Source organism: Sardina pilchardus, chromosome 5 (assembly GCF_963854185.1).
Source record: "Sardina pilchardus chromosome 5, fSarPil1.1, whole genome shotgun sequence".
Taxonomy (NCBI): Eukaryota; Metazoa; Chordata; class Actinopteri; order Clupeiformes; family Clupeidae; genus Sardina; species Sardina pilchardus.
The window spans coordinates 25,649,272-25,654,271 of NC_084998.1; the positions used below are offsets into that span (position 1 = coordinate 25,649,272).

Here is a 5,000-nt window from a genome sequence, read left to right on the forward strand (position 1 = left end):
CACACACACACACACACACTCTCATCACCTCTTTTCTCCATCTCCCCTCCTCTGTGCTGTGCTCTTATGGACGTCCAGACTGTGGCGTAGCTGGAATTACACCCCGGCCATTACCTCACAATGATTAGGCCCCTACAAGCACCTTTCATCCAGCCAGCCCTGCCCACCCAGCCCCCCTGCAGCCCCAGCCAGCATTCACACACACACACACACACACACACACACACACACACACACACACCAATCAGCACCATCACTCCTCAGCCCCCAGGCCTCCTCCGCACATTAGGATGCCAAGGCTAATAACGGGGGTTGGCCTCGTCTTTCTTTCTTTCTTTCTTTCTTTCTCTCTCTCTCTCCCTCCCTTTATTTCTTTCTCTCTCTCTCTCTTTATTTCTCACTGTCTCACTGTCTCTCTCTCACACACACACATGCTCTCTCTCACACTCACATGCACACACACAATGCATGCTCTGACACATCTGTCATTCTTTTTTTTTTAGTGGATACCAGAAACATAATGTGTTATCTGCTTGGCTGAATAGGGCCACCATCCCACACACACACACACACACACACACACACACACACATGCTCTGCACAGTCACTTGCCAGAACACCTTGCGTTTTGTGTGAAGGACCAATCCACCCACAGATCCATACATGCTTCTGTAATCCCAATATGTTTTCCTATCAGTGTATGTGTGTGTGTGTCAGTGTGTGTGTGAGTGTAAGTGTGTGTGAGTGTGTGTGTTTGTGTGATAAAGATGAAGAATGACCATTGAGAGCAGATGAAAGCCTCTGTAAGATGTGAAAACTGAATGAGACAGCCTGCATTGAGCGTGGCCGATGAATATGCTAATCCGTCCTATTAATATTCATGACCCCTTAAAACACTCATAATGCCCTCCTGTGTGTTTGTGTCTGTGTGTGTGTGTGTGTGTGTGTGATTGAGTCTCTCTCTCTCTCTCTCTCTCTCTCTCTCTGTGTATGTGTGTTTGTGTGTGTTTGAGTGTGTGTATATGTGTGTGTGTGTGTGTGTGTGTGTGTGTGTGTGTGTGTGTGTGTGTGTGTGTGTGTGAGAGTGAGTGTGTGTGAGAGAGAGAGAGGGAGAGGGAGAGAGAGAGTGTGTCAGTTTGCATTCTGCTGATAATAGTAATGAAGAGGAGAGGCCGATTGTCACTTTGGAAATCGGTGGGTGGAAACAGACAGCTCAAAGCACTAATCACACAGACAAGCTGTAATCTGCAGTGTGTGTGTGTGTGTGTGCGTGTGTGTGTGTGTGTGAGAGAGAGAGATTGTGTATGTGTGTGTGTGTGTGTGTGTGTGTGTGTGTGTGTGTGTGTGTGTGTGTGTGTGTGTGTGTGTGTGTGTGTGTGTGTGTGTGCGTGTGTGTGTGTGTGTGTGTGTGTGTAAGAGAGATTGTGAGTGTGTGTGTGGGTGTGAGTGTGTGTCCCTATGCCTTTGACAGTCAGAACAGAAGAACCTATTTGGGCTTCAGGATAAGTGGCTGAAAAACATGCACGGCTGTTTCCTGTTGTTGTTTTCCCGACAGTTAAGTTGCAACCACTGCAATCTATCCTCTCTCTCTCTCTCTCTCTCTCTCTCTCCCTCCCTCCTTCCCTCCCTCTCTTGTCTCTTTTTCTCTCCTCTCACTCTCTCATCTCTTATTTATTCCTCCTTTCTCCCTCCTCCATTCAGCCTCTCTCTCTCTCTCTCTCTCTCCTTTCAGACCGCCTCATGACCCTCTCTCACTGATCTCATGTCGTTTAGCGTGTCCTTCCGGTACGTTCTCTCTCTCTTGCTCTTCAGGTATACTCTTTCATTCTTCCCTCGCCTCACCTCCCCTCGCCCCCCCTTTGCGCTCGCCCTGAGTGTTTGTATCCGAGCGTGTCTGGCGAATGCCGCCTCTTTTGAAGAGACTGTTGTGTTTTGACACAGACTTGAACGCACCTGGGTGACAATGAGGGAGGGCCAGGTAACCTGGCTGCGGGCGGTGGGGGGGGGGGTGAGGGTGGAGCGGGTGTGTGGGTGGAGGTGCTCGGAGAGAGGCCCGCGGTGAGAACAGGAGCCTGGGACACGTGCCAGACCCACAGGTTAAAGAGGAACACAGAGAGGGCTTGTCACGTCCACCCACACCTCTGCTTTCTGCTGAGCCCCGTGTAGTCAGGGGAGCAGCGCGCCTCATATGCTGGGCACCTGCTATTAAGGCCTGCCGTGAAATGTGAGTGGCCCATGATGATCCATCCATCTAGCTCTCTCTCTCTTTCTCTTTCTCTCTTGCTCTCTCTCTTTCTCTTGCTCTCTCTCTCTGTCGCTCTCCCCGTCTCTCTTGCTCTCTCTCTCTCTGTCTCTCTTTCTCTCTCTCTCTCTTTCTCCTCTGTCCATTTTGTTACCATTCATCAAAGTTCCATCTCTATTTTAGGCTCTATTAGTGGCTGTAGTACCTTAGGCTTGCTGATGATATTCATCCAGTTGTAGCATAATGGCCTCCATGGCCTTTTATTTTTTCCCTACTTGCAATTTCGAATTTGGTTCAATTTGCCAAATTTCAGCTGCCATTATCTCCCGTGTTGTGAAAGGTGGAGGGGAAATGGTTTGAGATCTGCCTGTCATATCCAGGCTTCCGATAAAGCCTACGCAAAAAAAAAGGTCTTAAAAGTAGGTCACGTACAAAGACAGAATTGAAAATGTCACATACTTTTTTCTCTCAGCTTGACTGGAAAGTCAAAAAGCATACGTGTTAGTTCTTCCATGTTCCTGTCTGTGTTATGATCTAGGCTTATGTGCCTGCAGGTGTCCTTCTATTCTGTGTGTGTGTGTGTGCATTTTTTACTTTTGTGTGCATTTTTTACATTTTTTAGGCTGTAGGTTTTTACAGATGACCTTCAGTGTTAAATGCTAGAATGACAACGGTTTAGTTATCTAACAAATCCTACACTCGCAGCGAATTAGGTATCTTTTCACTTGTCTGCTATTCATTTCATGCATGCACACACACACACACACACACACACACACACACACACAATCATATATATTTGCATGAACAATCAGGCCGGTCCTCAAGGAAATGAATGCATTAAAGCATGAGATTGTAAGGGTGTTAGTGGCAACATCTGAGGAATGTGATGAATGGTACAGTATTCTCTTTGTGGCTTAGGGGTGGACATTTCTGACCAGATTTTTATCGGCTCCTATCTGCTTTCCCAGCAAAGTGTTGCGAGATGCTTTGTGTCAAATAAGGCCACGCACACACACACACACACACACACACACACACACACACACACACACACAAGGATTTGATTGACGCTTACAAGATCAAAACAGCCCTCATCTGGCGTTTTTTTCATCAGCTGGACTGGAAATGAGATTGTGACATCAGACCTAAGAGATGGCCTTATCAGAGAAGAACAGAAATCCCCTTTTCTCTCTCTCTCTCTCTCTCTCTCTCTCCCTCTCTCTCTCTGTGTACATGGATAAGTAGTGCTGAATTAGAGCCGAGCGGAGTCCGAGTTGGGATGATAAAATAATCAGAGGCGGAGGAGAGGAGAGTTTTCCCAGCACTGGACCTCGCCCCTGGAGCCGATAGCAGGGGACCAGTTGGGGCCAGATATGCCAGAGGTTATCTAGATAAGGCCCCAGCTGCCTGCACGCTGTTCATGGACGCGCTGTGTACTGTATTTGTGCACTCGAGTGATTGTAATTCTGTGTGTTTGTGCTCTGCCGTTGATAGCGGCATGGGTGTGTGTGTGTGTGTGTGTGTGTGTGTGTGTGTGTTTGAGTGTGTGTGTGAGAGAGAGAGAAAGAGATAGAGGGAAAAAAAGAGTGAATGTTTTCGGCGTTTATATTTGTCTCTTGATAACCACCCGCGGTATGTTAACCACCCTCCAATTGTATTAATGTACTCATGCGGCTCAGCGGAGGTGCCATAAAGTTAATTCTCCCTTTTATCTCTAGAAGTCTGCAGAAAAAAAACAAGACACTGAGCTTTTGGGTGTCTTGGCTTGGCGCTTGTAGTCGCTTACAAGGCCTTGGAAAAATGGATCCTTCATATTTTGGACATATATTTCTCCCGTGGTGTTTCCCTAACAAGATTTTCTCACCGTAATCTTCCGCCGGCTCTGATTTGGTCATTACTCATGCTGTCACCATGCAGCTTTACGTAGATCCCCAACTGCCCGCTGCCGGCCCCTACTGGGCCCTGCTCCCTCTGCTCGGCTCCGGGGTCTGTTTTGGGGGGGGAGGAGGCCGTAGGAAGGGGTCCCCCCCCCCCCCTAAACCATGACATCTGTGCCGTTAATGTCCCCGAGAGCTCGCTGGGCTGCGCCGCGCATTTGGCAAAAAGTCGGGAGAGGGAGAGAGAGAGAGAGAGAGAGAGAGAGAGACAGAGAGAGAGAGAGAGAGAGAGAGAGAGAGAGAGAGAGAGAGAAAGAGAGAGAGACACACACACACAAACACAGACAGAGTTTCAGGGCAGCCGGCAGGGCCAGTTGTTGCTTTAAACCGGCCCCGCCGCCCCCTCGTCCATTTTCTCGCTCCGACATTATGACGATCGGTTTCCCCTAAAGCCGGAGGCTTTCCGGGCGGTTTGGCCGGGGCAGCCACACTCCCTCTCAGCTTGGCATGGACACTGGTGGAGGATGCCTCCTGGAGAGAGTGGCCTGGCATCGGGTACTCCTCTCCCTCCCCTCCTCTCTTCTCCTCTCCCCTCCTCCTCTCTTCTCCTCCTCTCCCCTGTACCCCCTCCTCTCCACTCCACGTTTTCCCTCTCCACTTTTTCCTTCTCCACCCCTCTCCTCTCTACTCCTCTCCACTCCTCTCTTCTCATCTTCTCTCCTCTCCACCCCTCTCCTCTCCAATCAACCCCTCTCCTCTCTACTCCTCTTTTCTCCTCTCCACTCCTCTCTTCCCCTCTCCAATCCAACCCTCTTCTCTCTACTCCTCTCCTGTCCTCTCTGCTCTTCCTCTTCTCTCCTCTCCACTCCGCTCTCCAC

At 49.4% G+C, this 5,000-nt stretch overlaps 1 protein-coding gene across 1 annotated transcript in view; it reads left to right on the forward strand.

Annotated features, from left to right (window-relative positions):
- Positions 1-5,000, forward strand: part of efnb1 (ephrin-B1) — a 79,110-nt gene that overhangs the window by 26,662 nt on the left and 47,448 nt on the right. The window lies entirely within an intron of this gene.